This window comes from Haliaeetus albicilla, chromosome 22, assembly GCF_947461875.1.
Source record: "Haliaeetus albicilla chromosome 22, bHalAlb1.1, whole genome shotgun sequence".
NCBI lineage: Eukaryota > Metazoa > Chordata > Aves > Accipitriformes > Accipitridae > Haliaeetus > Haliaeetus albicilla.
Genome location: NC_091504.1, coordinates 25,779,218 through 25,791,843, shown reverse-complemented (window position 1 = coordinate 25,791,843; position 12,626 = coordinate 25,779,218). Strand labels below are relative to the sequence as shown.

Here is a 12,626-nt window from a genome sequence, read left to right as displayed (position 1 = left end):
CCCTTTACCAAGCCCTCACAATCAGACAGGCAGAGTTGACAGCACACTCAAAACCAGGGACTGCGGACAGCTCTGGATGGGACACTGCCTTCCCACACCACCTGGGGACAGGCCAGGACGTATCATCACATGCAGGACCCTACACACAACTTGAGTTAAAGAGGGAGCTGATGCCTTGCTGGGTAGAGAAACTGCCACCGGCTCTCAGAACAGACCAGAGGGGTTATGGCAGTGGTTATGGAAGAACTGCATCATTATTTGAACAGAAATATTTATAGCAAACTTGGGGCTCAATTCAGATGAGAAGAACACCAAAACAATCAGTCTACAGTACTTCCACACAAGTCAAGAGCAAAGCAAGCTCACTTCAGTCCACTGACAATGACAGGCAGTATTTCCCATGCTAACACAGAGCCATGGCCATTTTTAATCATACCTATCCATGTACCACAGGGTCTGAAACTGTTCAAATCAAAATCTTCTATTTGTTTAAGCTGAAGCAAAACAAGTATTTAGCCTCCTAATGTCCCCTCACCCCGTTTAGCTCATTCCTGCTTTGGTGAGGTTAACAGATTTCCCAAAACCTAGATGTAGATGCTCAATGCTAATATAGGTATACAATTCCAGGAATCAGCCAAGATCAAAACTGCAGATGCTACTGATCATCCCAATAATATGCAGGTAGAGCAAACTTACTTTGCATCAGGCACCTTCTTAAGCACATAAGCAGTACAATCACCATGTGACTTTCTCTACTAGATATCAAGTACCCACTATGCACAACTTGCTTATCCTAAATACCATCTTCTCTTGCCACTATCCGAAACAGAAAACTTGCTTAGGACAGACAACTGAGCAGGAGGAAAAGTGCAGTTTGCGTTGGCACTGCACACAGTTATGAATGACTGTCCGAGCCAGGTAGCTGCAGCTTTCCCTCTAGCTGGAGCAAGCACAGGGAACCAAAGCGTCACAGAGCAACTGATGCCAGAGCAGTGCAGTATGGGATGGGTGCTGCTGGACCGGCAAACTCCAAACAAGTGAGGACTCAGACAGCCACAGGTGCAATACACACAACTGGCACTACTTTGGATACATGCTAGGAGCCTGGAGAACACATCTAATTTACTCCTGAATTTCCAGAAAAGCTGTCTCAGAATGACACCAGCACACCCAAGGGATTTACTCAAACCTGTTTTTCTTCCGGACATGAATGGGAAGGGCTTGAAGCTCACCAGCAACCAAAATCTGCTCTTTGCAGATTTATCCTTGCCCTGCAGCTCTTTCACCTTTCATAACCTTGAAGTTTGCACTGACCTCTCCAGCTGGGCCATGCATGCCCCTTCCTCAGGGTGATGTCTTCTCCTCCTCCTCAAAAAGCCAACAGGAGCCCACAGCAGGGTTTGGAAGGGCATCTTCCTCACCAAAAACCCACATCAGGAAACGCTTTCTCTGCTCCAGCTCTCTGATCTCACTTCTACCTCCACAACAACACCCAAATCACCAGCCAGCACTCACTGCTGCCTACCACGGGACACGGCACAGGCTTTGGAGGACAGGAGCCAGGCACCAGCTTCTGCATTCAGGACCTCTGCCATGAATACTCCCTGGAGTAACATGCCATGGTGGGCTGACCCCAGCAGCTGAGCCAGGGTTCCTTCCCGAGCAGCAGACACCACCACTGCTGTAAAAGAGCTAGCATGTTCTACTTCTCCAAGGAGGCACCAAGCTGCAGCTGCGAGAACTAGCCTGCTCCTCCCACTGCTCATGGAACAGGCAGGACATTCATCTAACACATGGTCACAGGTCAGCTACCCCCACACTCCCACCCCACCAATTTTAACAACAAAGTCAATACCAGGCTTTTCTTTGTAAGCAAAGCTCACATCAGCTATTCCCCAACCTTCCTGCACTGCATACTATCAGGAAAAGCAATCCTGTCTGGGACAGTGCCATGTTAGCAGTGCTGCACCTATGTCTGTTGGTACACCTGTGGAGAGACAGAAAGGGGACGGGACTCGAACTTGTTTGAGCAGGGTCCCCAAAAAGGGACAGTGGCACCAGCAGAGACCAGACTGTACCTGCAGGGCAAGAACCACGCAGGAAGGCTGCAGCAGACCAGCTGCCCCGAGGAGCACCAACAGGGGCCAGGCAGGCTGCACATGCGCACGGTACCAGAGCTCCTCCATTTCTCTAATCAGACTTTACAACAGATTTGAGAAATGAGGTTGGGCTGCTCGCTTTATCCCTCTAGAAAATGGGGTCACCAGAAGGGGAGGGTGATGAAAAAGACAGAAAAGGATGATAAACATATACTCTCTATCCTCTATAAATCTGTCCACCTGTCTCAAGGCACAAAAATAAGGGAAAACAGAAATAATCTGCTCTCATTACATATGTGCAAGCCCTTCTGACAACAGATTTACTGCCCTTGCCTGTACAGGAACCAGCACCCTTCCACATAAAATATGTAAACACAGTTTTAAACAAGTGAGTGGTCCACAGCAAATGCTCACCTCTGTGCCACACAGGTGCGAGCCCAGCACATCCCTGCTCAGTGCTCAACATAACATGAGCTTGGGACACTGCTGCAAGCCAATTTATTGAGGAGAAAAATGTGAAGTAGTCTGTAAAGACTCAAAGATTAAAGGGGACCAAACAGCATTCTCCACTCCTAGTTACCATTGAGCAAAACAAGGCAGGAAAAAAAGTGACAAAACAAGGTCCAAAAAATGATCTTAAGCCTCTTCAGGTATCAACCTGATACCTCTTGCCCTCCTTCAGCAGAAAGCCTATTGAATTATTTGTGTTGCACCAATTTATGAAATTTAACACTAATCATGAAAATATAGTCAACACACTTGCAGATCCTGGTCTGATACCTAAACACTCGACATTTACCCAGGATATCAGGACAAGACGTCAACAACCTAGAGAAACCTAGTTTAGCTGTGCTAGAAACCCACCACCCCGAAGTCATACCTGAAGACACAACCTTGTCATTCCACCAGCTGACCGTGACTAGCCTAGACCACAGACGCTCTCATAGGCAGATCTCTCCTTCGCATCACTAAACATCCTTCAGCTGAACACTGCAGCAGAGGGTCCCACTCCCACTAACTTTATTACACTTCCCGGTCTTATACTTCTCCTGTTAGATTGACAGAACTCCAGGCTGACCTATCTTAGGGCACTCACAAGGCAGCTCCTCCCTGCTGGATACCAGCAGGGCCCAGCAGCAGGTCTCGAGGAGCACTGCTCCACAGACCCTGGCCCTGCCTTGAGCAGGGGTGTTGGAGCTGGTCACCCTTCCAGCCCCATGACACCATGACTTGAGTCCCTGGTCCCAGCCAACAGTCAGTCATTGCTGACAGGATTTAGTGGGTCATCTAGAATTAGGAAAAATTAATATTCAAAAAACCCAAAACATCCATAGCAAGGAGAGAAGGCTGATATTCACAGCAGCTGTGTTTAGCTGAACGCACCCAAGGTTGTAGGGAAGAATTTAAGACACACACGTAGAGAATTCCTTTGCAAACGTTGTCTTTGATCAAAAATATTACACACTGAAAATTAAATTTAGGCCTTGTATTACCATGTCAAGTTCCAAACTGAAAATCAATCACTGAACTGTGAAGCAGAGATTTTAGTCCAGTCTTAAGCAGTTATCTCACTACATCTTTCCTCTAGAACTGCTATCTATGACTCTACGCTTGCCTTTTAATGGCCTTATTCATCCTTCCCATTCCCTTCTGCACCCAGCTCAGCACGCCGAGGTGACAATGTCCAGTACCACCAGCGAGGGAGGAGGGCTCCAATGGCAGCACAGGTCACAGCAAGCCCAAGCTCCTGCTCAGCAGGGAGTTGACCAAAGAAGGCCAAGAGAAAAAGAGGTGCCAAAACACACAGACACCCCTGCCACAGCAGCATATGGTCTTCTCTGCACTAAGATATAAAAAGGTGTGATATCATCAGGGCAGCATTAACACTTTTCGGTTGGCATGCTAAGAGCCAGCTGCCTTATCTGGTCTAGTTTGTTTTAGTGAAGTTAGCCAACAGGTGCTACCACCACACTTGAAGTCCTAGTCTAGACAGAGTTGAAGATAAAAGGGTCTTTAGTATTGCTAGGAGGAAGTGAATCCGGTATTTCAAGTAAAAAAAGGGGGCAGGGGGGGTTCTGTATGGAAACAGACATAAGTAAGGACTTCAGGAATCCAGGCTAGTGTTTCTTATCACCTCTCTCCCAGTGTCACCAGCACATCACTCCAGTCTAGACCCTCACTGGCTTTTACTGACACGCGTTCCTGGTGATGTGTCATCCTACACTGAGCTGCACAATCCTGTAACACCCCGCAGCAGAGCAAACCCCATAGCCATGTGCCTTGGGCTGTATCTGTGTCATTCCCCATCTCCAAAGCATCTCCATGATAACTGTTCTGGTTTCCTCAACACTCTCGCAGCCTCAGTGGACAAAGGATAAAGAGCTGCCTGTGGAGACAGATCACAAGATGTTGGAAGTGATTCAGGAAGCACTACAAAATATCAGATGCAATTCCCTCACAAGAGGCTCCGCTACAAAAACACTGCAGCAATAGCAGCGTGTTCCCAGCGTTACTCATGCTTCCTGCCATCGCTGCTACAAGTGGGTTTGTTATTACTTAAACCTCTGCATCTGCTGCTCTGTGAAATGTTATGTGCCTTCCTCCCAACACACTCCGAAATGCTGGGGCAGCAAAGCGATCAGAGACAGGCAAGGTGTAAAGGAGGAGCAACAGACACGCAGTGCGGAACAGTCAGTACTAAGGAACACAATTAAATCCAAGTGAAAGATAAAAGTGCTGACTCAAATAAACAATTTAACAATTTGAGCAAAATACCAGGAACTCCTAAAGCACAGCCCCCACTCAACTAGACGGCTCAGCAATCAAATACAGCCCCACATGCTTCCCTGTCTCCAAAGCCAGCCCTCTCACTCAGGCCCAGGGCAGCGGGCTGTATGAACAAGTGGTGGGGTCCCTACAGCCCTGTGCAATAGGCGGGGGGACTGCAACCTCTTGGCAAGCCAGACTGGCAATTCCTGAACAGTTCCAATAACATTTGATGGGCAAGAAGACAAAGTGAGCAAGTATCTCATCATGAAACATCATCCACCCAGAACCTCTTTGTGTTTATTTTCTGAGACTCGCCTTCCAGCTCATCAGCTGCAAAGCTGCCACCCAGGGGCAGCGGGTCTCCTGCCCTTGCTGCGGAGCATGCTCTGGCCTCCTCTCAGTGCAGGGCTAAGGTAGTTCAACTTAGTCTCTAATGGCGCAATCCAGGTGACATCCACGCAGCTCAGGCAGCGACCTTGGTTTAGACGAGGCCCCAACTGCAACACCCGCTCCCCAAGATACCTGCTCAGCCACCTAGGCTGCAGAAAGATTACTTTACACAAGGACAGGTATAAGTCAAAACTTTCTCTCCTCTTTCGCTCATCAAGTAAGAGAAGACAACACCTCATTTTGCTGGTCCCCGCTGAATCCACTGCAGTAACGCAACAGCAATTGCAACTGCCTGCAGATACAGAGTTAAGAAGCAATTGGTTTAAAAAACACAGGAAAACACATTAAAAACACCACATTTACCAACCCCCCATAGCCTTTAATCCTCTGCCCCTAATCTGGCTGTGTTGTAAGTATAGGTGGCACATCTGAACAGACTCCATCCATCACCAGAGGGTATTAAGAATGGGTCAGGAACAATTTTGGTGCAGCTGTTCCAGCTGTGAGATACCAGAAGCAGGTACAGACTCTGAAGCTCCCTCCCAATACCTTTCCATGACCATACAGCCATGCACCTCCAGCCCCTTTCCTCAGCTCAACCCCTAAGAGTTTGGCAGGAGAAAGAACGAATCTTCCCTTCCCCCAGATGTGCGAGCACTGGCATGCAGGCACCCTGAATGGAAGTGGCACCATCAAATGAGATAAGAGGGGGAAAATCATAATTTCATATCGATCGCATACACTTATCTAACCCCCTAATGCAAGCACCCTATAACCAAACAAGTCCCTGTCCATCTATAAAGCAGATTTACGGCAAAGACGCATTATCATTTTTATCAGTCCACTGAAAGTTTAATAATCATTCTTCTATTGCTCTAAATAGATGCAATAAATAAATCCAAACATAGCTGAACTACTGGCCTCTCCTTTGCTGTTGTTATTGTTCCAGATCACAAAGACAACTAAAGGAAAAATGTCAGTCTGCTATTTTCCAGTGTGCCTCTGGTAGGAAGCAGCTGTGGAAAGGTTTTTGTACGTGAACGGATGAAGCCAGCTCATTAGAGACCTGACACAATGACACACATGAGCAGGAAAGAAAGGCTATTCTTTATCTTTCATTGAACATCATCAAGTTATGCTCAACCACATTTTTTTTTTTTTTTTTTTTTCCTTTTTTAAGCCGACAGACATAGTTCTGTGTTTGGGCAACTTCTACAGCAGACATCTCATGAAGACTGTTTATCTGAACTACTCCCCCCACTCACACACAGAAACAGCAATTTCCCCCCTCTGAAGAGAGATACTCTTTTCTGGGGAAAGCAATACCAGGGAAACAGTGTGGTTCAGACCTTCTGTTCTTCCCCAGGTCCAGGGACAAAGCCAAAGCCAGCAGTGACCCTTCGCCCAGCTGAAAGGGCCAGCAGGGATGCTGCCAGCAGGGACCCTTACGCTCTTTCCTGGCCAGGGCCCTGCTGCTGGCTGCCACCAACAGACCTGTACAGCTTCCAGCACCTGGAACATGTTGGCTCAGCTGCTGCAGGCTGCACACAATAGAAAAAAGAAAACCAGGGAGACTCGGTGCAATGAGCCTCCCCCCTTCCATGGAGGCTCGCAGCGATGCCGGCTGCCTCCCCGCAGCAGCGCTGGCATAGCAGTGCACTGAGCAACCCACGCTGGGAATCGGTGGCAGAGAGCCTCCGCAGCATCTCCCTGCACATGTAGGGCCCAGCACCGCTGCAGAGGGACAGCTGAGCTCACAGCCCCCTGAGCTCAGCACCAGCCCGGGGGTTCACCATCCTGCCTTCCGCCAAGCACCGAGGATGAGGCGCTGGTCCAGCCCGGGACAGAAGAGACCTCCGCTGCCTGAGCTTTACCACAGCTCTCCCAAAGGCAGAAACAGGGAGTTTTGAAGACAGCAGGTCTGCCAAAGCAGCCAGGGCAGGACAAAATGCTCCTCCTTTGCCCCGTGGGGCATCCCAGAGGTGCTGGGGCTCTGGAGGCAGCACCCCGTGGGAGAGCATGGCAGCTCTGTGGGCAGCCAGCTGCCCCCAGGGCTGGTACAGAACAGCTCCCTGCACAGCCGGGCCCTTGCCTGCCACAGAGCAGGAAATAAGCACAGCCATTTATTATTCCACTTCAAGAAGTAAAAACAAGAGGAGCACAGCAGAGTGCAGCATGCCAGGACCAGAGCGGGTTCTCCACTGCATTTAACAAGCCTGGACAAGAAGCAACACCCCACCGGCCCCTGCCTGACATCTGTCCTGCGCTAGCAGCTACTCTCACCCTTCCAGGCTGAAGCCTTAGTTAATCCTGATTAACCACCTTTCTTAACATGTAAGAAGAGAGTGAAGTTTGTCAGGACTACACTTTCCAGGGTTGCTGTGCACACACGCAGTGCTCCCTCCTCCGTGCAGGCACCAGTGGGCAGAGCCGCTGGCAGCTCCCCAACACCGTGGAGCACAGCAGGAGCGGGCAGAGTGCTCGCAGCCAGGGCCAGTGCCCCTCAGCCACCTCTCCCACATGGGAAAGCGACCCAGACATGAAGATGGGTTGTTGGGTGCTGCGTTCCCAAACAGGCACGCTCCTTCCCAGGCTCTTCGCAGGATCACGGTCACACCTGCCAGAAGGCACTGCCAGGAGTCAGTGCTAACTGCCAGGAGAATTCATCCTTATAAATAGCAGAAATCCGATTTTGTTCTACAAAAAGACCTTGTTTTCTTGCTACACTAGCAGAGCAATCAGTGGGATCCAAAAGAGAGAGGGATTAAGGAGGAGGAGAATGCCACAAGTGTGAAGCACTTCAGTAAAGGAGAGTCAAGAAATGCTGGTGTAGAGGACAGACTCGAGGGCTGGGCTTGGGACCCCAAGGACCTTGTGCTTCTCCCGCTCTCTCCAGGCTTTGCCTCAGGTACCAAGTTAGAGCATGGGCCTCTGAGATGGGGGGATCTGATCACCACTGCTCAGGCAAGCCTCCCTGTGCACTTCAAGGATGCTGCAAAACAAACATTAATTTCACTGACACAATCATATGCAAAAGAGTTCATTAAAACTGCTTTGCAGCAGTCATGCATTCAGATGGAAGCACAAAATGGGTTTACTCGCAATATCAAGTGTGGCCATTTATAAAACGCCAGCATGCAAAGCAGGGCACGGAGCAATGCACAGATCCAATTAAGCTGCCTAAGAACACGCGTTCCCTTACCCCCTCCACAAGTTGCCAGCCATGACATGGTTTTCATACTTTCACCATTTGTACTTCTGTGGAGGCAGTGTGGAAATAAAGGGAGAAGACAGGGAACATGTTTTTGCAACGATGCGCAATCACCCTTACAAGCCCAGAGAGGGTCCATCCAGCCGTCAGCCCCCAGGACCACCTCACATCAGGGCCACAGAGCTGCTCCACATTGGGGTCTCTTCCCCTGCCTCTCCCTCGCCCTTCCCTCCAGCTCATCTCCTGGACTTCTGGAGATGAGCAGCTGCACCACTTATGCTTCCCCCTCCAGCAGAATCCTCTCAGCAAACCAGCGCCCGACCTCTGGACTTTGCAGCTTGGCTCTCTGCTCCCCTGCCCTTCTACTCCACTTACTCAGATCAAAGTTTGAAGTGTAAGCCAGAAATCCCCAGAAAAGTCTTTGGATCTGACAGGTAAATCACTGCTGCTTTAAGGCAACCAGGATGTTGCTGCAGGAATCCCTGCTCAGGGAGTTTATGTCAGAGGGGGGAAAAAAAGTAAAGAAACTGTAAGGAAATATACACAAAGAAAAAAAGTAAAACAAAAAACCAAAAACACACACACGATAATGGACTTGCATCTTATTGATCATTAACATTAAAAAAAAGAAAAGTCTAATGGGGAAAGACTGCCAAAGACCTTTGTAATCCCAGTGAAGAGAGAAACATGTTCCCATGATGTCAAGAAGCATCACAATAACGATGTAGAAAATTTGTAACTTGCTTTTTGTTTCACGTGTCAACTCCAAATCCCAGAGCAGCTCTAGGACAAGTGTCCCCATTGCAATGCCACCACGGGGAGCACCTGGACTGAACTGGAACAAGCACTTCCAAGATCCCACATCACCTGGCCCCCCTCAAAGCCCTTTTAGATGAACAAAGGACCTGAAATAGCAAGAATCAAGAGACAAGGAACCAGGAGGTAAGGGTGAAGGGTCTTGCATTTCTTCTTTCATGCCCCATTCTTCCACCTCTTTGTGTAAAGGGAGGACAGTCTGCTTTCCGCAGAAATATTTTAGGAATAAGCAGTTGACGCTGTCCAGAATAAAATAACTGATGGCTGCGCTAGGCAGAGAGCAAGATAATTAAATACGATCCAGAGGATCTCGTTTCACATATAACTGGCCCTGTTAGCAAAGCACAAGGGCTTTAGCGAGTGAAAGAGCTTGTGACAAACAGCTCCGGGTGCAGGACTGAAGGCTTCCAACACCCAAACTGCACCAAGAGCCCCATGCTGAGAACAGCTGTCACTACAACCAAAGGTAAAGATACTGAGCATGTCAATACTTTGCAGGAGTTCCTTCATAATTCAGAGGAGTTATTTATTAATTCACAAAGAAGCAACCAACACAGTTGACAGACTGCGTGTCCCAAGTGTGATATTTACACCAAGTGCATTTCCAAAACAGAGCACCTTGAAACTGTAAGTTACACACAGCTACTATGAAATCTTACACTAAACACAGGTTTAAAAACAAATAAATAAAAATGGAAGCAGCACTATTAACCTGGCACAATAATCCCTGCTCTACTAACAGAGATTCATTCTGTGCTCAGATCTAATTCTGATAATCCAACTCAATCAAGTTATTATGATTTTGCTGTATTTGCTGTATACAGTGCAGGTCATAAAAAATAAGGCTGTCTTCGTCTTGTGGGACAAAAAAATGCAATCAACACAGTTCTAGCATACAAAGGGTCTTGTTAAACATTGACATGCTTCAGCATGCAACTGGCTTAGCTACGAAGAAAGCCTCAAAACAGAAATCAGCCTCATCATCCACAGGAGGCCAGAACTCCAAGGAAGGCAAAGGTAGAGGATTTAGATGAAGTACATACAATTTTTCAAGCCCAAATAGTTTAAATAAAAATCCTTCTTGCTTAAGACCCCCATCAACACCTCCAAGTGTCACAGACCGATTCCCCATTACAAAGGGTGCTCTGTCCTCACTATCTGACCCTCACAGGAACTTTGCAGGCAGCTCCCTGGAAAAAAACAAGCCCAAAGCACAGCTACTGCTTATACAATAGATGTTTGTCACCATTGTCACACCATCACAAAGGGGAAAGAGGAAGCACAAGCTGCAATATTGGCCCTTGTTATGAAAGCAGCAGCTCTATTTAGGCAGGAAAATAAAAACCACTGAGCAATCGAAAGAAAAGGATTGTTAAAGCAAGCTGCAAATGAGCACAGGACCAACAGAAAAGTCATCCAAAGCAGAGATAAAAACACCAAACCAAAACATCCATCACCTCCGCCAAGTCCTCCCGTATCGTCTCCCTGGGAAGGGGCTGCCTGAGCTCCCTTCTGCGCCCAGCCCCAGGGCTGCTACCCAAGGAACCAAACCCCTCTGCTTCCACATCCCAAACCATTCCTTCCCTGACCTTTTCCTGCTGCTATAGCCTTCTAGACCTCCTGCTCCCCACCCGCCTCCCAGTGCTCCTCCAGTTCTCGTGAAGACATGCTTCCCCACATCCTTTGCCTCCTGCTAGCTCAGCCTCCCGCACCCACAGTAAGCAAAGCACGCGCCCCTGGGTGGTGAACGCCTCTGTAGCAGGGATAGCAGAGGATACACACAACTTCCATGGCACTTCCACTTCAATCACAGAGAGCAAGTGCTCCCGAAGTCTTCCTTGGTGTCCTTTCCACAGCAGATCCTTTCCCCAAGGATAAGCCATTGCGAACACTTTACAGAGCGCTCCGCATGTATCCACATTGCAAACCGGGAAGAAAAGATTATTTTTAAAAAATTTCTCATGGCAGAAAGAAACGTCAGGTTTAAAATGCAGAAACCAGCAGAGATCCTTGTGTTTTAAGTAGATCTGACCAGAGACAATGTGCTAGCTGCTGGCCGGGTGAACACTTCGCCTCCCCTCACCATGCATTAGCTCTCTTGCAAGGCTCTCTCTCGGCCCCGCAATTACAAGACAAACCATTTTATACAAACCACTCGTTTTAATTGCCTTCTCCTTGTTTTCAGCAGCAGGACTACATGATTAATGAACCCGTGGGATGGGTTATTTCTTGAAGACCAATGTAAAAAGGGAGAAACTACTACCAAGAAAAAACAGCTAAGGGCAAAGAGCATCTCAAAACTCACCCCCTCAAAGGCCTCTGTCCACAAGGACTCAGAGAGACTCTCTCTTAGAAAAGTTTCCTCTGCCCCAAGAAAAAAGCCTACAGATATAAGAATGAGCAAGAGGATGTATATTATCCTCTACCCTAAATACACTTAGCGCCTGCAGATAAGTAGGAATGAGGAAGTGCCTTCGCCCAATTATATTCAGTGTCAAAAGAGGAAAAAGGCAAAAAAACCCCAACACACATGGATTTCTAAGCTTGGTGGCTAAAAAGCTTTTTGACTACCCAAAACAAGCTTGGGGCAATGTTTTTCTTGTTTTGGGGAGAAGCAGCAGTTTCCAGAGTGAAAACACCAATCTTCACCTTTCTCAAACCTAAGCCTGTTGTTTACATCTTTGAATTAACTGTGCAAATCTGCTGCTGAGAAAAATTTTAATTAAGAACACTGAATTTAATAGCAGGTTCAGGCTACTTAACTGTCTTTAGAGGCGTTAAATTACTATTAAAAGCAATTGACCCCTGTAAGGAAACAGCCAAGTACTTGCATAATGACAAAGTCATTCTGAATAAGACAGGGGCTGTTGACATTGTGCAGCACTGAACAGGACTTACTGGGACAAGATCCCCCACAGCAAGATGTGTTTTAAAAACCTCCAGGGGACCTGGCAGGTAGAAGATTGATGGGCTCCAGCTACATCAACAATGAGTAGAAAAGCATTTGCTTACCAGTAGTGATGCCTGCAAATAAGCAAAGAAAGTTCCACTATAAAACACACCCTTAATTTAATCTACAGGCCTGTTTCTCTTCCTCCTTCTGTCACTCTTATCTGAACACCTCTACCGCAGGCCTGCATAAACAGCGTATCTTGGCCTAGAAAGTGGTCTGCGTTCCTCTTTGATTTTACCAGCTACACTGGCAAAAGATAATTCTGCTTTTGCAACCTTTTATTACTGTTATTGCTCAGGAGAAATCCACATTTCCTTCTCCTGCCAGAACGCCTCTAGAGCAGCGACGGATTAGGATAAAGGTGAGTGCCCCGCAGTGCTGCCAGGAC

At 47.8% G+C, this 12,626-nt stretch overlaps 1 protein-coding gene across 5 annotated transcripts in view; it reads right to left on the bottom strand.

The window, feature by feature from the left end:
- Window positions 1-12,626, bottom strand: part of USP31 (ubiquitin specific peptidase 31) — a 46,763-nt gene that overhangs the window by 31,766 nt on the left and 2,371 nt on the right. The gene's annotated exons all lie outside the window — the stretch shown is intronic.